The sequence below is a fragment of the Triturus cristatus genome, chromosome 4_2, assembly GCF_964204655.1.
Source record: "Triturus cristatus chromosome 4_2, aTriCri1.1, whole genome shotgun sequence".
Lineage (NCBI taxonomy): Eukaryota > Metazoa > Chordata > Amphibia > Caudata > Salamandridae > Triturus > Triturus cristatus.
This window is the reverse complement of record NC_140586.1, coordinates 445549677-445574732: the sequence shown is the minus strand read 5'-3', so window position 1 is coordinate 445574732 and position 25056 is coordinate 445549677.

Sequence of the window (25056 nt, the reverse complement as noted above, 5' to 3'; positions counted from 1 at the left end):
GGTTCGTACCCGGTTTTGCCGGATCGTAATCGGCACCTCTGTGTCTGAAGGATAGCATGTTCTAATCAATCAAAGAAAAGCGTAGTTCAGTCCGAGGGTGTCAAATTCCCCACAGGGTGTCTGAGGCCTTTCTTCACAGCAGCAGCCGTGAAAGCAGAAAAATGGAATATTGATTATTGACCTTCATTTCAGCCCAGAGAACTCCATTTCCTTCAATAGGCTATTCAAAAATCCAATGTTTTAATAATGATTAAGCTCATCCATACAGGCACCAATACAGTCACCCACTCACCCAATCACTCACCCATGCACTTCTTACACATGCACTCACCCACCAGTATACCCACCCACTCACACACCCACTCACTCACCCAAATAGCACTCACACCCACTCACTCACCCATACAGTCACTCACAGATACAGTCCCTCACTGATACCGGACATTCCATATGCACTTACCCACATAGCCACTAATGCTCCCATTCACTTACCAATACAACCACTAATGCACCCACTCACTCAGCCATTTACACAGGTACTCACTCGCCCATACAGCTTCTCAGTACTTACATGGCTACTTAGTCACTCATACAGGCTGTCACAAACATAGTCACTTACTGATACGGGTACTCACACACACTAATCAACCTGTGCTGCCACTGACACAGCCACTCATTGACCTATACCGACACTCTCTCACACACACATGCACCACTGATACAGTCACTCACTTACTCACACAGCTAGTAAATACTACTCACACACTCAGTTATTCACATGTAAAGCTAGTGACACACTAACTCCCTCACTCACTCATAGAGCCACTCACACACCTGCATAACCATGAATACACCACTCACACACCCATTCACTTACTCCTACAGCCTCTTATGCACCCATTCACTCACCCATACAGCCACTCATGACAACTTTCACTCACCCAAACAGACACTCACACCCACTCACTCATTCATACAGCTAATCATGTACCCACTCAATCACCCATAGAGCTACTCACACACCCACTGACTCACCTGCACAGCTACTCACACATGAACTCACTCATCACTCATCTATATAGCCACTCATGTACCTACTAACTCATCCATACTGCCACTTATGCACTCTATCACTCACTCATGCAACTACTCATGTACCCACTCACTTACCTATACACCACTCGCACACTTACTTACTCACTCATGCAGCCACTCACACACTCACTCTCTTGCCCATACAACACTCACACCCACTGAGTCACCTATACAGTCACTTACAAACATTGTTACTCACTGATACATGCCGTTTCATATCTGCTCACCCACCCATACATGCACACAGTCACCCATACAAGCAAGCACTCACACATCCACTCACAGACCCATACAACCACTAACGTACCCACTCACTTAGTCATACATCACTCACATAGGTACTCACTCACCCATTCAGCTACTCACACAGCCAGTCATTCACACAAAAACAGTCACACAAACTAACTAACCTATATACAGGCATGACCGGCACAGGGCGGTAGGCGGGGAGGTAGAAGAGGAAGTCGACAGAAGATGGGCTTGGTGAAATTAAATTTAACAAAATTATAAAACCACTTATCTTGCCGATGCAGGGAGCTCAAGGTAAGTGGTTTTATTTATTCATAGAATTTTACTTATCCTATCATCTGTCGACTTTCCCCATGGCCCTGCACTGCCATGCCCCATCCCACCACAGCACTGCTCTTACCTGTACCAGCTGTACCTGCCTAAGAAGCCACTGACATAACCATTTACTAACCCGTACAGACACTCACATACATATACCATTGATGCAGTCACTCACTTACCCATACAGCCAGTCACACACTTGCTAGTGGCATGCTGACTTCGTTCTCACACATAGAACCACTCACACATCCCTTACTCATAAATACTGAATACACTACTCACACACCCATTCACTTTCCCATACAGCCTCTTATACACTGTTTAACTCACCCATTGAGACACTTGTGCACTCTTTCACTTACCCATACAGGCACATATCCACCCACTCACTTATTCATACAGGCACTTACGCACCCACTCACTCACCCATAGAGCTACTCACACACCCACTGACACCCATACAGCTACTAACACATGTACTCACTCACCCATATATCCACATATGCACTCTATCACTCACTCCTACAACTACTAATGTACCGATTTACTCACCAAACATCACTCAAATACCCACTTAGTCACTCATACAGCCACTCACACATCCACTACCTCACCCATATAGTACCCGACACTCACTGAAACACCCATACAGCCACTTACATACATGGTAACCCACAATACAGGGAGTTCCACATGCATTCACCCACCCAAACAGGCACTCACACACCCACTCACAGACCTATATAACCACTAATGCACCCACTTACTCATTTAGACAGCACTCACACAGGTAATCACTCACCCCATACAGCTCCTCATACACTCACTCAGTCACTCATATACTCAGTCACAAACATAGTCACTCATTGATACAGGCACTCACATACACTAACGTACCTCAGCAGCCACTAACACACCCACTTGCTCACCAATATAGACAATAAGACACCTACTCACTCACCTATAAAGTCCATGACACACTCTCAGACAAAACAAGACATATTCAAATTGCTACAAACATACATGTAGCATACAGTTTTTCTTTCTTAAACCATAATAGGAGGTTCTAACGGTGAGAAGTCTATATATCGACTTTTTAATATCGAGGGACATAAATATCGAGTCAAAAATATCTAAAGTACAAAATATCGAAATAGATAATATTGATGTGAAAAGTATCGTTTTTTTTTTTTAATTATATGTCGATGTAAGTAATATTGTTAGTAATCATATCGACATGTTAAAATATCGTTATTGTATGTTTAGTAAATATTTTGAAGTTGTTTGTATAAATAGTTAAAATGTATATAATATGAGAAATATTTATATTGTTTTAGGGGCGGGATGTTGGGTTATAGGGGATAAGGGTGGGGAGTGTTTTAAAAAAGTTAATTTTTTGTTTAATATATTGTAAAATTTAATTAGTAAATTTTATTTCAAATTTGAAATGTATATTTAATTTTAGGAGCGGGATGTTGGGTTACAGGGGATAAGGGTGGGAAGTGTTTTAAAAATGTTTATATATTTTTGAATTTTTACAAAAATTATTTAGAAGTTTTAAATTAAATTTTGAATTTTACAAATAATTTTAGGAGCGGGATGTTGGGTTATAGGGGATAAGGGTGGGAAGTGTTTTAAAAATGTTTATATATTTTTGAATTTAAAAAAAAATTATTTAGAAAATTTAAATATAATTTAGAATTTTACAAATAATTGTAGGAGCGGGATGTTGGGTTATAGGGGATAAGGGTGGGAAGTGTTTTAAAAATGTTTATATATTTTAAAATGTTTAAAAAAATTGATGTAGAGATTTTAAATTTAATTTAGAAATGTAAAATTAATTTTAGGAGCCGGATGTTGGGTTATAGGGGATAAGGGTGGGAAGTGTTTTAAAAATGTTTATATATTTTTGAAGGTTTTTTAAAAAAAAATTATAATTTTAAATGTAATTTAGAATTTTATTTTAAATTTTCGGAGTGGGATGTTGAGTTACAGGGGATAAGGGTGGGAAGTGTTGTAAAAAACATTTTTTAATTTGGAATATTTAATAAATTTAATTTGAAATTTGGAATAAAAATATATTTTTTATATTATCTTTTAGGAGTGGGATGTTGGGTTATAGGGGATGAGGGTGGGGAGTGTTTTAAAAATTTTGATTTATGTAGGAATAATTTGTATACAAAATTTAGAAAATTAGAATAACATTTCGAATGTTATATTTAATTTTAGGAGTGGGATGTTGTGTTATGGGGATAAGGGTGTGGAGTTTGATAAAAATGTGTAAAATGTTGGTAATATTGTATAAAAAGTATGTATAAATTTTGATTTTGATTGTACAATTTAAAATTTTTTGGTGGATTGGGATGTTGGCTTATAGGGGATAAGGGTGGGGAGTGTTTTAAAAATGTATTTTAAATTAGTAATATTGAGTAATTTATATTAAAAAAAATATATTATAATATGATATTTTGGGATAAATTTTAGATTGGGGAGTTGGATTTGTAGAGGATAAGTGTGGGTATTGTTTTATGTAAAATTTTTAATAATGATTAAAACATATTTTTTTTATATATTTATATTTATATATTTGTATTGCAATTACTGTAATTAAATACATATTGGAGTGGGAATATGAAATTAATTAAGATCAGTATACATGATCTAGTGTAATTAAATATATTTATGAGTGGGAATACTAAATTAATGAAGTTTAGTGTTTTACACCTACCATAATTAAATATAGATTTGAGTGAGAATAGTAAATTAATTAAGTTCAGTGTCCAGCACTTATCTTAATGAAATATAGACTGGAGTGGGAATAGTAAATTAATTAAGTTCATTGTCCAGCACCTACTGTAATTTAATATAGGTTGGAGTGAGAATAGTAAATTAATTAAGTTCAGTGTCCAGCACTTATCTTATTTAAATATAGACTGGAGTGGGAATAGTAAATTAATTCAGTTCAGTGTCCAGCACATACTATAATTAAATATAGGTTGGAGTGAGAATAGTACAATTATTAAGTTCAGTGTCCAGCACTTATCTTAATTTAATATAGACTGGAGTGGGAATAGTAAATTAATTTAGTTCAGTGTCCAGCACCTACCCTAATTTAATATAGGTTGGAGTGAGAATAGTAAATTAATTAAGTTCAGTGTCCAGCAGTTATCTTAATTAAATATAGACTGGAGTGGGAATAGTAAATTTATTAAGTTCAGTGTCCAGCACCTACTCTAATTTAATATAGGTTGGAGTGAGAATAGTAAATTAATTATGTTCAGTGTCCAGCACTTATCTTAATTAAATATCGACTGGAGTGGGAATAGTAAATTAATTAAGTTCAGTGTCCAGCACCTACCCTAATTAAATATAGATTGGAGTGAGAATAGTAAATTAATTAAGTTCAGTGTCCAGCACTTATCTTAATTAAATATAGACTGGAGTGGGAATAGTAAATTAATTAGGTTCAGTGTCCAGCACATTCTCTAATTAAATATAGGTTGGAGTGAAAATAGTAAATTAATTAAGTTCAGTGTCCAGCACCTACTCTAATTTAATATAGGTTGGAGTGAGAATAGTAAATTAATTAAGTTCAGTGTCCAGCACTTATCTTAATTAAATATAGACTGGAGTGGGAATAGTAAATTAATTCAGTTCAGTGTCCAGCACATACTCTAATTAAATATAGGTTGGAGTGAGAATAATAAATTTATTAAGTTCAGTGTCCAGCACTTATCTTAATTTAATATAGACTGGAGTGGGAATAGTAAATTAATTAAGTTCAGTGTCCAGCAGCTACTCTAATTTAATATAGGTTGGAGTGAGAATAGTAAATTAATTAAGTTCAGTGTCCAGCACTTATCTTAATTAAATATAGACTGGAGTGGGAATAGTAAATTAATTCAGTTCAGTGTCCAGCACATACTCTAATTAAATATAGGTTGGAGTGAGAATAGTAAATTAATTAAGTTCAGTGTCCAGCACTTATCTTAATTAAATATAGACTTGAGTGGGAATAGTAAATAAATTTAGTTCAGTGTCCAGCACCTACCCTAATTTAATATAGTTTGGAGTGAGAATAGTAAATTAATTAAGTTCAGTGTCCAGCACTTCTCTTAATTAAATATAGACTGGAGTGGGAATAGTAAATTTATTAAGTTAAGTGTCCAGCACCTACTCTAATTTAATATAGGTTGGAGTGAGAATAGTAAATTAATTATGTTCAGTGTCCAGCACTTATCTTAATTAAATATAGACTGGAGTGGGAATAGTAAATTAATTAAGTTCAGTGTCCAGCACCTACCCTAATTAAATATAGATTGAAGTGAGAATAGTAAATTAATTAAGTTCAGTGTCCAGCACTTATCTTAATTAAATATAGACTGGAGTGGGAATAGTAAATTAATTAAGTTCAGTGTCCAGCACATACTCTAATTAAATATAGGTTGGAGTGAGAATAGTAAATTAATTAAGTTCAGTGTCCAGCACTTATCTTAATTAAATATAGAGTGGAGTGGGAATAGTAAATTAATTCAGTTCAGTATCCAGCACCTACTCTAATTTAATATAGGTTGGAGTGAGAATAGTAAATTAATTAAGTTCTGTGTCCAGCACTTATCTTAATTAAATATAGACTGGAGTGGGAATAGTAAATTAATTAAGTTCAGTGTCCAGCACCTACTCTAATTTAATATAGGTTGGAGTGAGAATAGTAAATTAATTAAGTTCAGTGTCCAGCACTTATCTTAATTAAATATAGACTGGAGTGGGAATAGTAAATTAATTCAGTTCAGTGTCTAGCACCTACCCTAATTAAATATATTTTGGAGTGAGAATAGTAATTTAATTACGTTCAGTCTGTAGTGGGAGTAGTATGTTAATTAAGGTTGGTAAATACAATTATTATAATTAAATATAGAGTTGAATAGGAACAGTTAAATTAATTTGTTTTAATTTACAATAAATCTGTAGATTTTAGTTTTGGTTGGATAAAAGATAGAAGTTATATCAGAATGCAAATTCCAATTTTTTGTATAAAATAGTAGAAAGGAAAATAAGATTTGTTTTATAGTTGTTGGAATGTATATTAATTACAGAGAAAATATTGTTTATTATCACGCATATTATAATAATTAAATCATTGAAATAAACATGTAATAAAATAATTAATAGTTAGCATTTGTATTATTGTAATAATTTTTTTTATAATGGATATATATTTGTTTAATGTATATTTTGGACATTTATATATATGAACAGACAAAATAATAAAAAAAATAATTCTGATTTTTATAGCTGTTTAATATTTTTAAATTTATATTGTGTATTTTTAGACTTTATTTGAATTTATAAGAAATTGTATGTTTTGAAATATATGATAATATATTTTAATTATTAATATTTATATTAGATAATTAATATTGAAAATGTTTACATTTTAGAATATTTCTTTTTATTTTTAGTTTTGGTATGTTGTAGATACAATATTTTAATTATATCATGTTCATACATTTATTTTGGTAATATATACAGTTTTATTATTATATTAGTAAATATATTTTTTTATTATATTTATTTTTATAAGCTAAATAATTTTCACATATATAAAAAAAATAGGTATTCTTTTTGAGTATTTTATTCTAATGTTTTACTAATTTTTAAAGTAAAGTGTAATGTTAAATAAATAGTTAGGGCATTTATTGGTATTTTTTTAGTTGTTATGTTTGTTTGGGTCTTTTATTTTGTAACCGCTCGCTGTTGTTTTGGGTTATTTTGGTAGAATCCAGGTCGCGGTCGGGAGCTGTTTCGCGTTTGAGAAGGTAAGAGTTATTTTCTTTATTATTAAATAGTTTTAAGTGTTTTGTGGAAGTAGTAATGTTGTAATAAGTGTGTATGGATTGATGTTTTAGAAGTTAGGGTGTTAGTAATAGTTTGTATACGGTTTTATAATTTACGTTGTGTTCCGTGTTTGTGGCTTTGTTAGTGTTTTGTTATTTAGGTGTGTTAAAGTTTTATAGTGTTTGAATAATGTTTGTAGTGATGTTTTTAGGTGCATTATGTGTGTTTGTGTGTGGGTGGGAATGTTTGTTTCTCTTTTGTAGGTTTTACGGAGAAGATATTTTCGTCTCTTTCAAACACCTTTTTTGTTTTAAGGAAGTGTGTATTAGTTGTGTTTACTAATATTTATTTTACACTTCCTTTATTGTTCGGGTTTCCAGGAGCGGTTATTTACCTTTTTTATATTTTTTGGGATTTTTATGGTTAATGGATTGCCGTTTTTTGGCGTAGACGTTTTTTTCAAAAAACAGTTGTATTTTTCCATTTTATTTGGATTCATTTTTGATACCTATGGATTTTGAACTACCTGGATTTATTTGGAAGGAATGTTATTATCCCATTGGAGCAACTACACAGGTAAGTTCATTTAAATATTTTAATTGTGGGTGGGCAAATCTTATATATTTAATATTGTTGTTGTGTACTTGGTTTGTTTAATTATGTTGTCTAAATATATGTAGATATACATTATTTATATATTTTAGACCACATAATTAAATATGTGATATAATAAAGTGGTTTCTTTATGTTGTGATAGTTGTTTTAGTAGAATTGTGGGTTAATATTTTGGAAAGGGTTTAGAAGAGAGTTTGAGCTATTATATTTAAGTACTCAAGTCCTCTTGTGGATGGGTATAGCTGTACCTGTTGTTGTAGGTAATTATACATTTGAGTAGTTTGTCTAGATTGTTTTGGTTTTAATTGTAGGACAGATTGTTGCATTCTTATTCTTGGAAACTTTGTTCCTTTTGTATGGCAATTAGTCGTTTTTGTAGTGTTGGAGTTGTTCTCCCAGTAGAAGTTAGGAATGCATTATGCCAGCCCTCGACGGCGTTGTTAGTTTTGGCTTGTTGGTTGAGTGTACTTACATATACATTCCACCAAGGTATTTGGAACTTGGGCTGACGTCTATGGCCTGATCTGTGTAGTCTCCCCACCCAGGTATCCTCAAAATAATCTAAGAGGGGAGATAACTTTACTACATTTTGTTTGTAGAATGGACTTTCTAATAAAAGATTGTAATGTTCTGCAACATCTGTGGTTGGTACATAAGCTAGGGCTGTTAGAAGTTTTATTTGATGTGCAAAAGTTATGTTTGTGGCATATTCTACACTGAGGTGCCGATTACGATCCGGTAAAAAATTTCCCCGTGCGACTCGTATCCGGTCTTTTTACCGTACGAATCGTACAAGTGCCGTACGAACTGGCAATCACGATTCGCATGGGAAAAAGACCATACGAATCGCATTGGGAATAATTCCCCACACGTCCTCGGGTCGGAAAAAGTGTCCGACACGTCCTCGTACGATTTACCGTACAAACGTGAAAAGCGAAGTCCGACCGGGGAATCACGATCCGTCCCGGGCGTCCGAATGTTCAACCGTATGGTTAAAAGACCGTCCGCACCGAACTCCTATAACAACCATGGAGACGTCCAAACAGGTGCCCGGTACGTGCCGTACCCCCCCCAGCCCCCGTATGTACGCGCCGACCCCCCCCAGCCCCCGTATGTATGCGCCGACCCCCCGTGTATGTACACCCGTGTACGTTTGAGTCGAACCCCCCTGTATGTACACCCGTGTACGTTTGAGTCGAACCCCCCGTGTACGTTCGAGTCGACCCCCCCGTGTATGTTCGAGTTGAACCCCCCCGTGTACGTTCAAGTCGAACCCCCCCGTGTACGTTCGAGTCGAACCCCCCGTGTACGTTCGAGTCGAACCCCCCCGTGTACGTTCGAGTCGACCCCCCGTGTACGTTCGAGTCGAACCCCCCATGTACGTTCGAGTCGAACCCCCCCGTGTACGTTCAAGTCAAACCCCCGTGTACGTTCGAGTTGAACCCCCCCGTGTACGTTCGAGTCAAACCCCCGTGTACGTTCGAGTCAAACCCCCCCGTGTACGTTCGAGTCGAACCCCCCTGTATGTACACCCGTGTACGTTCGAGTCGTACCCCCACCCGTGTATGTACGGTGCGTACCCCCAGCGCTACGCGCTGGGGGTACGCACCGTACATACACGGGTGGGGGTACAACTCGAACGTACACGGGTGTACATACAGGGGGGTTCGACTCGAACGTACACGGGGGGTTCGACTCGAACGTACACGGGTGTACATACACGGGGGGGTCGGCGCGTACGTACGGGGGCTGGGGGGGGTCGGCGCATACGTACGGGGGCTGGGGGGGGGTACGGTGCGTACCGGGCCACCTACTCTGGTCGATTCGCGCCGTACTTCGCTTTTCCGGCACTTTTTGGGTGCCGTGAAAATATTGCCGTCCGAACTGCTGTCGGTTCGAATCGTAATTCCTGGGTCGTGAAACACTGCCTGAAAGCGTCCCGACGTCACGTCGCAGCATTCCCGGATCACATTCGTATGTATGTTTTCGTCGGTCGGTGTTTTTTACGATTCGTACGGAAATGGTGTTTCCGTGCGAATCGTAATTCCATGTTTGTAAAGTTTTACGACCGGGTACGAGTCGGACGGGGAAAACGCTCCGACCGACGGTTCGTACCCGGTTTTTACCGGATCGTGATCGGCACCTTAGTGAAGATTTTTGTAAATGTCTCCATATACATTGGTTTAGATGGAAGTAACATCCTTGGATAGCTGTATGGGGGTACAGTTTTAGAATGCAATTTATCATGGCTTGCTCAAAGTCTATGATAATTCTTTGAGGGTAAAAATCATTTGATTCTTGTTTTAGTTTTCCTAGCATTTCATTATATGTTGTGTTTTGTTTGTTAGGTAATAGTGCATAAATTAAAGGTATGGAAGTGTTGTGATATTGACCGTGTATTTTGTAAAGCTGGTAGAATGGTTTTGGGCATATTGTAAAGGTGCCATCCATCATCCATGTTTGGCATTGTTGGAGTTTAGTTATATTGTTTGCAGTAGCAAACATTGTGATTCTTTTTTCTGTACTTTTGTTGTCAAAAAAAATAAAAGGTTCATTATTGTGGGTGATAGTTAATTCTGGTGGAATGATGATATCTTGAAAAGTTTTAGGGGATGGTATAGTTGTCGTGGTTGAATTTTTGGTCCTAGCAATTGTTCTTTTTATAGAAGCAATTGATGGTAATTGGCCTCTTGCTTCTTTGGGCACTCTAGGTAATAGTTCTTTTAGGATTACACTTGTAGCAGTTTGTGAACCAGTGCTTAATTCTTTTATATTTTCAAGGGTTGATCTGATTTCTATTTCAGAGAGATTGGGTGGATGGTTATGCTCTCTTGTATATAGTACAGTTGTTTCTCTTGTTGTTGCTCGTCCGTAGCATTTGTTAGAATAATATTTAGAACACTTCCAGTTCACTTTTCGGTCCGTCTGCTTTTCTTTGATGTATGTGTAACCCATGTAACACAATAGGAATTTTCCTTTCTGCGATGTTATAAATTGGGCTTCTTCTGTCATCGTGATGTGTTAGAAATCTGGAAAAAATGTATATGAAAATATATGCAATAGTACTTGATATATTTCTATGAAAATAGGAAACAAAAAACTTTTTTTATATATACTTACCAAGTGTTTTTGGTTGTATTTGAATAAAGATGTTCTTTGTAGACAAAATGCTGTTTGGTTGATGTAGTCTCTGAAAGTTAAAGAACATATATTGTTTTGGTTGGTTTAGTTTTTTTAAGTGGGGTGGTATTGCTGTTTGGTATAGACTATATTTTTTTTGTTGAAACATTTTTTATTGTTTTCCAAATCAACAACTCAACAAACATCCCCCCGCCTTCACCCGTCCAGGAAGTACCACACATTTATCATCAAGACCAATTATTCAGGAGAAGGAACAACCTTCCCACCCAGTCCTCTACCCCCCCTCCCCCACCCCATGTCAGTGTACCCCCGTCCCCTACCCCTCTTCCGATGTGCCCCTCCTCCCTAATAAATAAGATACAGGAGCCCAACCTCTCCCTAAGCAAACGGAGCCTTCCCTCATGCCGAGTGGTATAGACTATAGGTGTTAATTTATACAGGTTTTTAAAAACTTAAAAAAGAGAACATGGATTTGTTTAGGGGTTTAGGATGTTTTGGGGTTTGAGTATGATTTAATTAATATTTTAGAAAGTATTTTGATAGTATACTTACTTTTTTAGTGAGTCCTTTCTGGCAATGTTCAATATTTTCTTTAGCTGTTTTGAGTAATATCTGTAGTGGAAACATAAAGAGATGGAATATATAAGTTAGTTATTTATTTGAGTATTGATAAATTAGTGTTTTAGTTTAATTTGGCAGTTTAGTTAGAAAAGATAATTTACTTACGTTTTTAGAATAGTAGTAGGATGTAGGTTTCTTCTGTTTAGCAGAGTTTCTTCTTCGTTCAATGCTTTGGTTTAAGGCACAGTAGAAGACTTGTTTTAATTGGTTTATATAGTGGTTTTAAATTGTTTCTTGAATGTTATTGGTTGTTTTCTGTATGTGGCCTTTCTATTGGATTTTTTGAATTTTTTTTAGTTAATTGGTTTCCTTTTATGGAAAATGCTAAGTAAGAGTATATTTAGTTTTAAAGGAGGAGAGTTTTAAATAATTATATAGAAAAAGATTGTTTATAATGTGTTTTAATTTTTTTAAATGTGTTCGAAATGCCTATGTGATAATTATTTCAGTGTTTTTTTATTATGTTGTTAAATATTTATATCGTTATAAATGTTATGTTTATGTTTAAGTAGAATATAATTGGAAAATGTATGTTTTCGGAAAATATTGTATTTATGTTGTTTAAAGTATTGGTTTTATTAGTATTAGAATTGTCAATATATTTAAAAAAAACGATATTATTGATGTCTATATTTTGGTTATCGATATTTGTTACATTTGTTATATTTATTTACTTATGTCGATATTTAGTATTGCGATATTGATGTGTGCGATATTTGTGTGATCGATATAATTGTATTACGATATTGTAGTGTCGATATTAGTGTAGTTTTTTAATAAAGTATACAATGTCGATAATTTTGATGTCTATATTTTTGAAGCGATATTTGTGTAGTTCGATAATGTGTCTTTCGATAATATGTCAGAGATCCGGTTCTAACAAGAACCATTTTTAAAACTTTTTTTGTATTTTCTAACAATTTGTTTGTTTGCTGTTTTTTTGTTTTTTACATAAAACAGTACAATATACTGCTTTTCAACAAAAACATGAAAGTTATGCAAAAATTATTTAATACAAAAAAAGACAGCTGTGTGTGTTACAAATGTCTATCACAGGAAGGATTGACTGCTCTCCCATGTTCAAAATCTTCTTACAATTGAGGCAAAATTTCATGAGCTTCCTGAACTCCGGCACAGTCGCAGGAACATCTGACTTCAGGACCTAATGAAGTCCCTGGCTGTTCTTCATCATCTCCAGCAGATGTTCCTTTCTGGCTCTTCTCCCGCTCTTTCAGGGCTCATTCAAGATGTTTATGGTGGATTGTTTTGAGGGCATACTGGAAGTACCACACAAGTACTTCTTGACTGTGCCCCTCGATATTATCTTGTGGCAGATGTTGCATTCCACCTTTTTTACCACAGCTTTTTTTTCAACCAATGGGATTGAAAAAAAACTCTCAGGCAATGCTCTTTCATTTTGGCCTTAAATCCTCCTCCAATCCAGAGCTTGAATGATCTTATCCATGAATCTCAAGAGCAGACAACATTTTTTGAAAGAAAAACTAACCAAAACCCCAAATCCAACACAAAATGATGAAGTGAGATGGAGAAGTGTCAAAATGTACACCCTTTCCTAAACCATAAAGAACATGGGAGGTACCTTCCTCTAAAGATCATTAAAATGTATTTAACCAAATCAATCAATCAATAAAATCTTTACTCGATCTCTTAAGTACAGATCATAAAACCATAATTAAAATCAGCTGTCAGCAAAAAACACCAGTTCATAGCAACTTAAAACCCATTAGGGGCAAAAATTACCTAAAGGATACATAAATAAGTATTATTTGGGGTTTTTAAAACATACAATAAGGGTAGAAGAACCTGGGGTATTATGTGCATTATGTCCCGGATACAATACATATACATAAGATTACACATTATCTATGTTTGATTATTAGGTAAAACCATTATGTCTTCTATCAGCCTTGCATCTCTCTCCTTTTTATATAGGCCCACAGAAATGGGGCTACCAAAAAACAGACAAAAAGATTGGGCAACCATTTTAAAAAGTAAAGTGCCACCCTACATTGTCTAAAATTATGGCACCTTAAAATTGATAGAATAAGATGATCTCATTCTTTCTTGTAAAACCCACAAAACAAGACTAGATGCAGGTCAGATTGGGGAGAATGGTTATCGCAGGGGCACAGAATCAGTTCTGAGTGTTTGAACCTTCTCTCAGGATATCCTAAAATCAATGGGAGAAGGTTCAAATGAATCTCAATAATATATATCTGTGCTGTACTATTGTGATGTGTGCTGGGTAGGAATATCCTCCCTCTAACCTAGAGGCTTCAGATGATATGCGAAGGGCTGCCTGTTTGCTATAGTTCCTTTGCCTACAGAAGTGGTGTGCCCTCAGTATAAGGGTGTCAACCAATTTCTTTTTTGAAGTGTTCCTGCATGCAGTTTGAGCGTTAAATAATGTGCCTAACCTAATTGCAGTCAATTCTGACTCCACGTAAATCAGCCATCTAATCTTATTGTAATGATCCAGTTATAAACAATTTTTAATTATGTTTTGTGTTAAATTTACTGTGTCTCTACGCCATATAGAGAACCTCAGTAGAATTGGCGTTAGTCTGATGGTGTCTAACATATAGGGTGACCCCAGTTATTTGTGTAAAATATATTAAGAGTAAAAGGACAGGAGGGACACTAAGGTCTTGAACAATCTATCTCCGAGTGTTTGGAGAGGGTCAATAGGAGCCATACCCCAAACACCAGCCCCATATGTGATTGTTGACTTCGTCTTAGCCTGGTAAATATTTTTTATTGGGTCAAAGGGACTTGCACCTAACTTTTTGGAGAAGGCCTTATTAGCTATCAAACTCCTCTCCACTCCTAAAGCTCCAGGTTTGATCAAGTTTGGGTTTTGTCAAATAAGACTTCCAAGTATGGGAAGGACTCTACCACTTCTATTTTGCGACAATCCATTTGGAAGTGCGGGGGTTTATAACATTTGCCAGCCCCTGATATGATGACAAAAGATTTAATTTCATTGACTTTCATATCCAACGAAGCCATAAAGGATGCATATGCTGTTATGAGTCGTTGGAGAGCTATCTGTTTTCCAGCAATCAACACTGCGTCATCGGCATGGGCTAGTATTGGCAGGGAGTGGGTGTCAAACACAGGGATATCCCAAGAGGGCTGCCTCAACCCCATTTGTGTAGATGGAAAAGAGAAACGGGGCGAGGACACATCCCTGCCTAACTCCCCTGGAGATTTTAAACAGGCGGTTACATTCCCCATTTTTGCCGTAGCGGACATATGCGGTGGTGTTGGCATATAGTTGGCGAAAGAAGGTGATTATGGGTTGCTCAATCCCCATCACCTCCATTATATACCAAAGCTTGGGGTGGCTCACACAGTCGAATGTCGCTGACAGGTCCATAAAGGCCATGTAAATTTTACCACCCTTCGCTCTGGTAAATGTATCCATTGCTAGTGATATATTCAGGCAGGTGTCTATGGTGCCCTTTCCACTTTGATACCCATACTGCGGCTGCATTAAAATATTATTTTCTTAGACCAACCCTTCCAACCTGAATAAAAGGAGCAGCCGGCCCATACATTTTGGGGTTGTGTCTAGCAAGGAAATAGGTCTATAATTCTGTTGGCTTCCCTGTCCCCTTTTTGTATATCTGGACAATCACACTGTGCATCCAGGAAGGAGGTGGACACACTATAGCCATACTGTTAAAAACATTGGTTAGCAGTGGGGCTCACAGATCTTGGTTTTCCTGGAAGAGATATATCGGCACCCCATCAGGACCTGGAGCCTTATCAGTGGCACAGGCCACCATCCTTCTTCTTACTTCTAAAAGTGAGAAGGACAAATTTCCCTGGAATTTAGAATCTGTATAAGTAGGGGGTAGCACAGGGGAAGTATTTGAGGTGAAGACATGTTCAAAATGTGCCACCCACTCTTCTTCGCCTACATGTGTGTTCAATGTCGGATCCTTAGGATTTTTGAAGCAGGGAGCATTAATTACTTTTCAGAAATCTCTACAATTTCCAGTCCTAGCTGACTGTTCAAGTTCGTCCCAGGACTCCTCCCTCATATCTCTTTTTGTTTTCCTTCTTGCTGCCTTATAGTTTCTACGTAGCACTCTTATTTGTGCTGCATTTCTAGGTTGGATTTTCAGGGCTTTAGTGAGTGCTTTTCTGGATTTAGTACAGGGAGAGTAAAACGTGCGCTTAGATGTTAGACTGTTCACCGGTTTGTAGCAAGTAAGAGACAATTTTACTTTCCCTTGAAGGTCTGTAAAGTGTAATACTAATAGTGGTGGACAAGTCTCTTGTTCTGCAGGCAATTAAAAATGTTATCCAATATATTAGCTATGATCCCCGGGTTCAATTTCATCTTCTCAATTTGGGCCCACGTTAGTTGGTAGCCATTTTTTCTTGACAGGGTTAGGTTTTCTACTTCATGATGCGGCTCCACTTCCTTGATTGCCAAACTTAGGCATATAGTTAAAATAGCGTGTTCACTAAAGCTTGTAAACAAATTGTCTACGTGAGTCACATTATCACTAGAGTGGCTAGTGACTAAAATGAAGTCAATAGTGGATCCATAGTCATTTCGTCTGAAGGTTTTCCCTACATGGCCTGATCTCACGTTATTAGCTATTGCCATGTTCCTGGTGTATAGCATCCTATTGATGCTATTTCCATATTCATTATGGACAAAGTGGAGGATTGGATTACCCTGGAAATCTTCAAGCCCACAGACATGATCTTCATTATGCTTGCAAAGATATCTGTTAAAATCACCCACCCAAAAGAAATTAGGTGTTCCATTTTTAGCTGTACTGGAGAGTTTATCTATCTCACTATTCACCTCTGCTACCACTAAGGACATATTCTTTATTGCAATAATTGATTAAAAGACAGTCACCTTTGATAGCAGTCTCAGGAAAAAGCAGATGGAAATGGGTATTCGGGCATTTAACCTTCCCTACTTGTATTGAAAGGGTGCTGGGAATTAGGGTTAGAAGACCCCCCTTTGCTCTGCCTGACACTGATGGTGTTGCTGCTGTCTTGAAAGAGCAATAGCCATTAACAGAAATAGGATCCGTGGTCCACGTTTCCTGTAGGCATGTAATATCCTGCAATTGCCAAAGTCTGTGCCAATGTTCATTACCTAGCTTGGGGGTGATGCCAGCCACATTCCAGAATGCTAAATTGAGTGTTTATGTGCCTCATTCATAGTGTCATGGTGTCGATAATTTGAGGCTCTCTTAAATAACTGGGGCTAGTCTAACTAATCTGTCCAATCCCTCATCAGGGTTAGTGCCAATTGTGGCCAATCACAAGCTTCCAGGCCTGTCAGGACGGCATATCTGTTTTCCAAGCATAGCCCTGGAAAACTAGTAAATCCCATTCTGTTGTTCCTTATTGGGACTCCCATCACCTGGCCACTCTCTTCATTTCCATATGGTGCACAGTGATTATAAAAGAATTCCAATGATAGGGGAACTATCTGAGTGCCATTTGGGTGGATTTTGTGCAGCTGGATTAAAAGTGTTCTAACCACATATGTATTATTCAAATATATCACCACACAATCACCTGGTAAAGTTTTACTAGATGTACCCAGCCATTACACTCTACTGGCCATTATAATTTGAATGGGCATAGGCCCACCGCCCACTCCCAAGTCAATTAAGTGATGTGAAAAACCAGTGGAGGCACTTGTCCATTAGTTGGGTTGTCGTTTCATACTGGTCCTCTCGCAGAGTTGGTACATTTGCCAAAACCAATACAAGTGGGGAAGTCGCTGGTGGAAGGTGCAGGGCCTGACGCGGGTAAAGATTTGTCCCTGCCTTAATTTTTTCTGGCTTCCAGGGATCGAACCCCCCATCACTGAGGCCACCGAGCAATTTCTTGTGACAGATGGAGTTTGAATTCTTTCTTCCATTGCCTTCTCAAGGGGTGCATTAGCTTGCGAAGGCGGCATGTGTGGCCGAATGGGAGGTCCAGCTTCAGCACAGAGGTTTAAAGCTGGGGCCAGTCACAAATTATTATGTGGAGGAAGTCAGTTGGGTTCCACAGCTTGTCGGGCAGACCTGGGGCATGAGATTTCTGCAGAGCACAAGCTGCCTGTACCATGGGCCTCAATACGGGATAGTCTCTCCTCGATCTGTATCAATTTTAATAGGAGAGGATTCAGTAAAGTACGTGTAAACAAAAAGAGAGCGAGGAAAAAAAGTTAACTTGTCCTCTTCCCCAATGAATATTCAGAAACAAAATGGACAAGTTTTTTGATACGGTAACTTCAAGCAAACGTTTTTTTGCCGACACCTGTTGAAAAAACTGAAAAGGAGAGTACACAACTGTGGTAAAAAAAACCCTTACCCACCTACCTAGTAGGTGGCATGCTTCATCATCGGGGCCCAACTGGATTGCCTAATGCAATCCAGCTGTGCTACGACGCCTGAGTTACAGCGGAGCAGGTTGTTGGGTGAAAAGAAAGTGATGTGTTATGTGAAGTGAGGTTATGAGTTAAAAATGTCTCTAAGGAATGCCCTTTTGAAAAAAATTTATTAGAAGGGTCCTAGGACATGAGTTAAAAACACAATCGGGATCTCTACAAAGGTATGGTATATACCCTGGTATCCCTATTAAGTGAGGTCTACTAGTTTCAGCCTTTTAGATAGTTCTCGAAGCTTTCTTCAGGACCAGAAAATAGTGTGTGGCCTGAAAATTAGGGGAGGCCACGTGGGGTGCAAATATCAGCACACACCCTAAAGTGTGCTGTGAGTGTAGTGGGTAGTGATGATTACTCACAAAACCTCTAATGGGAGCCAAACAAGCGGATCCGATCGGCCACATAGGTGTACATGACCTTTCTCCCCCGACAAACGGTCAGCAGGGGATATAACAGACCGATCGGATGTCAGAGGCATAACACACTCAGAGTCAAAGTACTCCCATTAGAGGTTTTGTGAGTAATCATCACTACCCACTATACTCACAGCACAATTTTATCTTTTCCCTGAGCTCTAAAAAACTCCTGACACTCCCAGCACTGAAAACTACCCTATCCCTCTACCCCCTAAATTACCCCAACCCAAGTAATCTACCCCATCGCAGTCCCCTACCCTGAGCCCTAAAACTGCCAACCACCCCCTCCACCTGAAGAATGCTCTATTGTGTCCCCTGCCCTGAGCCCTACAACTCAGCCCCCTAAAAACTACTCCAACCCCAGCCACCTCCCTTAGCCCTAAAACAAATACTCACCGCATACAACCTAACCCCACCTATCCCAGTCCAACTGCCCCCTCAGCCTTAAAACTGCCCCTTTCCTGTTCCCTGCCCTGAGCCCTAAAAAACACTCCTGACCCCCCAGCCCTTACAATTACACGAACCCCTCTACCCCCAAAACTACCCCAACACAAATTCTCTACCCCACCTCCATCCCCTGCCCTGAGCCCTAAAACACCCAATTGCCCCTCCACCTGAAAACTGCTCATATCCTGTCCCCTGCCCTGAGCCCTACAACTCACCCCCCTTAAAACTACTCCGACCACAGCACACTCCCTGAGCCCCAAAACAAGCCCACACCCCTAAAACCTAACCCCATCGACCCTTGTTTCAGCCCAACTGCCTGTCAGCCTTAAAACTGCCCATTTACATGTCCCCTGCCGTGAGCCCTAAAACTCTAGACCCATAAGCCTAGAAAACTACCCCACGCCCAAAACTACCCCAACCCAAATAACCTACTCCCACCTCCATCCCCTGCCCTGAGCCCTAAGACTACTGACCCCCTGTTGTCCCTGTAAACTACCCTGACACCCTCCCAGCACTGAACCAGACTTACCTCTCTGCCTCGTTACGATCCTTCCTCTTCCTGTGCTTCCGCCCGACATCAGCAGCAACTAGACCCCGCATATGCCTTAACCACACATATGCATGGTTAAGGTATATTCGTGGTTTAGACGTGCGTGGTACCACCTGTGTGGTTCAGCCCAGTGTAGTTCATGTTGCGTGGTTAAGGCTGTTTCCCATATACACACAAAACCATAGAAATTCAGTAGTTATAGTTAAAGCGATCTAAAATAACTTTATTATTTAGCTTTATTATTTTGCTATCATGATATTAAAAAACTGGATGTGTTGTCCCAGCACCTCACCAGGATAGCACACCACAACACAACACATTAGAAATTCATCATAACACAACAAAACAAAGTATTAGAGCAACACACTAGCAGCACAATATACATTTATTCAAAACAACCACATTATGCATGAACAAAAATATCACACAACCATAAAACTATTAGGTTGCATTTTGTGTTTTGTAGAATCGGGGTGTGTTATGTTTTTGTGTCTAAGTTGTATTGTTAAAATATGTTGTTCATTATTGGTATTGTTTTGCACTTTGGTTATATTTTTGTGTTTGAATGCGCTATCATTTCGTGTTGTTTTTGCGCTGTATTGTTTTATTTGATTTGTTGCTTGCACCATCGTGTTGCTGTTGTGTGATGTTATGTTTTTCCTGTGTTCTACAGCTGCTGTGTTGTTATTGTTTGCCTATGTTGTTGTGGTGCATTCTATAACATTTTTAGTAAAAATGTGCTTATTAGCGTGGTCATAGCTGGTAACAAACCCTTGCTCTTCAGCTGTTTTGGACACCAATAAAACCAAAAAACACAGCATCAAAGACCACATATATTAAACTGCCAGGTCCACAGCTCTTCCCACTCATATTTCTTATAATACGGACCTTAACCTTTTTGATTCATTCATCTATAATTTATGTATTTTAATACAAAAAGCATTCTATCATTATAACGAAAACGGGTCCTTGTATAAATCACGTACGATGGCAGAAATTGGAATGCATAAGAAAGGGATGTAGTAAGGTCGTGTTTCGAATCTTGTACGTAGGATGTCAACTTTACAATATTTCTTTATTTTATGTACTACTGGTCTCAAGGTTAAGTATTCAAAGCATCTTACTTTTTCATTGTATGAGCTGAGCTATCTGAAGACGAATTTGAAACCTGCAGAATTAGATATGTTTCCTCTGTTTTCTTGCAGAGGAAGAGGGCAAGATAATCCAGCGCCTTCTGCAAAATCAATTACATTTCAGTTTAGTATTCTCAGTCACTGAAATAGGATATTATGTTATGTCCTGAACAATATGTTGTTCCAGTTACCAGGGAAACCAGAAGCAAACTAAGTTTACACTGATGCATCATGTAGAAATTGACAACAAGGAAAGTCTCGAGGGTATAGTTATAAAGTGCTATTTGCATTTAAATTTCTAATATTCCTACAGCAACTGAGCTATTTGAGTATACAGGATGCATGGTTTCTTCTTCATTTGTTCTTTCCGCGCGCATTGTCAGCCTTTCCACAGTCCCCTTGTCAATACATTCAACAATATTGTTCTATCAAATTTAATTGCCATTTTTTTTAGCTATGTAATGCATATTCTCATTATGACGGCTTTTAGCATGCATTATTTGTGTCAAAATTGTATGAGAATTATCTCATGCTCAAATCAACGTTTCTTTCTCAGGCATCCTGAGGCTAAAGCTGTGGGTGCACCAGAGATTGAGTTACACTTCGTTCTTACAATGCACACTGAATCTCTCAAAATGAGAGACGGACTTACCCTATGACTGACTAAACACTCTCCTTAACTCTCCCGGCTCCTGATAAGCACCAGGAGGCTGTCTCCTCAATGAATGATTCTCCTTCTGGGATGAGCTTGTCACAAGGGTAAGTGTGTGCACCTAAAGTCACTTCGCCATCACTGGTGGTGGGCTTCACATGTGATTGGAGGCTTCTCGACATGGATGCCACCTGGTACTGCAGTCCACTAGTGGCATTTAAATTACAAGTGCTGGTACACCTCATACCATATACTAGTGACTTATAGCTAAGTTAACTATGCCAGTTAGGGTTATGCCAATAGGAAACAGTTGAACTGATTCTTGACAAGGTTGTTGACTAGGAGCAGGAGCTTGATTCACCTCCCAGCTATCTGCACGCATGGTTCAAAATATTGGCTGCACTCCATATCATGGCCACTGGGTCGTTCCAAAACATCATTTTAGATAATGTAGACATATCACAGGCAAGTCAGTCTCAATGCTTGTACCAGGTACTATGGTGAATCACCAGAAGATTGAACTAGTGTACCATACCATACCAGAGCCACCGGAGGAAAGGCAAATTATGATATGTGGATTATATGCCTTTGCTCAATTCACTTGTGTCTTAGGTGCCTTTGGCTGCATTGATGTGGCACTTTAGCCACCTCATTGCAAGGAACAGCTTTACCATAACAGGCTACACTGACACTTCACCAACTTGAAAGCTGTCAAGAATGCCATGGGATGATTCACTGATGTGTACACTGCCTTTCCTAGAAGCACACACAATAGCTACTTATTCCACCAGTCTCCTCTTGCATTTGCACAGTGGTTTGCTGGTCTTTTTGGTGACATGTGGCTAATGGGCAAGTTATAACATTTCATACTGGGGCTGCCTGGGCATCTGGGGGATGCCATCTAAAATATACTCACTATTTACTCACTTCATCACAATAAGTACTTATACCAATTAAAGTCACTGCATGCAGGATTACATGATGGAGTACATTTAGAATAGAAACACACTAGAAGAAATATCACATTTATTGGGTGGTAATGCCTGGTATGCTCTCTCTCTCCCCACATCTCCTCACACCCGTCTAACATCAAACCACACTTAATGAAGTTAGAATAGAGCATACACATGTACATGAGCCATCACTGAATGCACTTTTGGTATCCTAAAAACACACTCAGATGTTTTGACTGTACATGGGGGAATTTGCTGTATTCCCCAAACGTTTCATTCAAGATTCTAGTAGCCTTTAAATGTTGCACAATATTTGTATGCAATGTAGCTTACATATAGATATCGCCCCTGATCTCCGGACACATCCAGATTCATAGGATGGGGCATAGAATAGAGGTCAGAATATAGACGTTCAGGAGTGTAGTTGACTAATTTTCCAGTTGAGCCACTAGTTTGGTTGCTGCACAAATGCAGTTATACATTCTAGTCAAGGATGAATGGTGGACTACTGCACCGTCCACGTACCCCATCAGAATCAACACTGTATTACTAATATAATGTCACAATCAAACATGCTATGCCCAGTGTATTAATGCACTTACATTTCCCTTTCACACTCATTCTATCACTTTTACACATGAACATTGAAATATAATCATTGACATGGCATACATACAAGTTTAGATCTTAAATTGTATGTAGATCATGTTCAGTCAAGTCCCTGTAACAATTATCCTCCTACCTCAATATTTTATAAGTGCTCTATATGTGGGATGACCTCTGCATGCAGGGTTGTGAACTCCACATTTGCAGTGGTGACCTCCAAATGTAGTGCAGCAGCTCAGCAAGTGGGATGGATACTTTGTATGTGGGGCACAGGCCTCACCATATGAGGTAGAAACATCCAATATGGGTGTGGAGATTACAACTACCACTACAACCAGAAAATTGTATACACAAACAAGAAGGCTGTCATTTTGTGGTAATTCTGAATCATATTCTTACAACAACATTATCCTCCTCCGTCATTCTTCTACTCATTAGTTAAACATTCCAAACCCCCAAAATGCACGTGACACAAGGAAGAAAGAGCTTCCAGCTTTACAGATGTGACATTAGACATTATTTGCAAAGGGAAACTCTAAAATGACCCTAAGGTCTGTGGAGTGCAGAAGACAGAGCTGAGCAGGCCAGGATTTGGTGTGACATCAGCAAGCCCTGCAGTGCAGTGAATAACCACACCTGAAAAGAGAAGAAGTAAAGAAAGTGTTATTAGGAATGTGTTGCTGGGCCCATATCATAGACCAGGAAATGATCAGCCACCCATCCAAATTTGCAGTTCCCCTGAATGACACCACTTCACAAGAGGGTCCTGAGAACTATCTGGTTGACCCTCCATGCTGAACTGGGAGGTTTCAAACAGCAGAGCGGCAATAAGTATAATATATTTATGTTAACATATGTGTGCATGCATTTTGAAAGTGTTGGTTAGTCGTGTCCCCAGTCTAGGCTTTTCTTATTATGTCCATATCGCCTTTAACACATGTTGTCTTGTCATACTAGTAAACTGAATGGTTGTTCTGTTTTTTATGTTTTAGATGTTAAGCTCTTGTATGTAATACAATTAGGCAGGCAATGGCAAATTATTGTTAGAGTCATATCTGGTTGTACATGCCTTTCATTTGCCACAGAATTTTTCTTGACTTGTACAATGTTTCAATTTTCTCAACATGATTGCATGTAAGGCTGACATTGTGTAACTTAAACTCACTATACAAAAAGCAATGGTTTACCTTTTTGAAAACCATATACCCACCTACAAAATTTTGGGAAGGTCTTTTTAAAAAAATCTTTAGAATGTGTACATATAGCCAAAGTAAACTGAAAAGGCAATTACAGCAGCAGTAGTGCATCATTTCTATAGTAGGCAACATTGAAGGACTGGGCTATTCTAAGGCCCAGCGGTGCCAGGGGACAACACCTGAAACCTTCGTGGGTTACCTGTTCCGGCGTACAAAACACAGAGACACGGGACACTTCCTGCGGCATCAAAGATCAGCATTTATTTACTGCAGGGATACAGAAATCGCAAGAAGTACACAACGTGTAGGTTCTGAGAGACTGCTTCAAATTGCACAAGTGGATCGCTCCTTTTATACACATTTTCGTCATTGATCAGCATGGCGAACAAAAGTTACAACTCAGTTCCCACAATAAACTTCAGAAAAGTCGCATTCATGTTTTCAGAAACCCGAAACATAATTACAGCAGCATTGCCGGGTCCCAACTGTAAAAACACATTATCCCCACATTAAGCACATTCCATTCTGACCGTAACGAATTAGAGGAAGGGACAGAAACAGATGCAAAAGAAAAAAAACAAGGATGCACAACAGTTTAGAAAACAGTGTAGAGAGCAATATCGGAAATTTGATTGCAGGATCAAAGGACTCGTGCCTAATGTATGCACGATTGAGACAATAAACTAGCACGGCGAGATGAGCCTCGAGCGGAGCCATCTGCCCTTGCCGTGTCATCCCCCTCATCATAAAGACACCTTCAAAGGAACATGTGTCCTCCACGAAA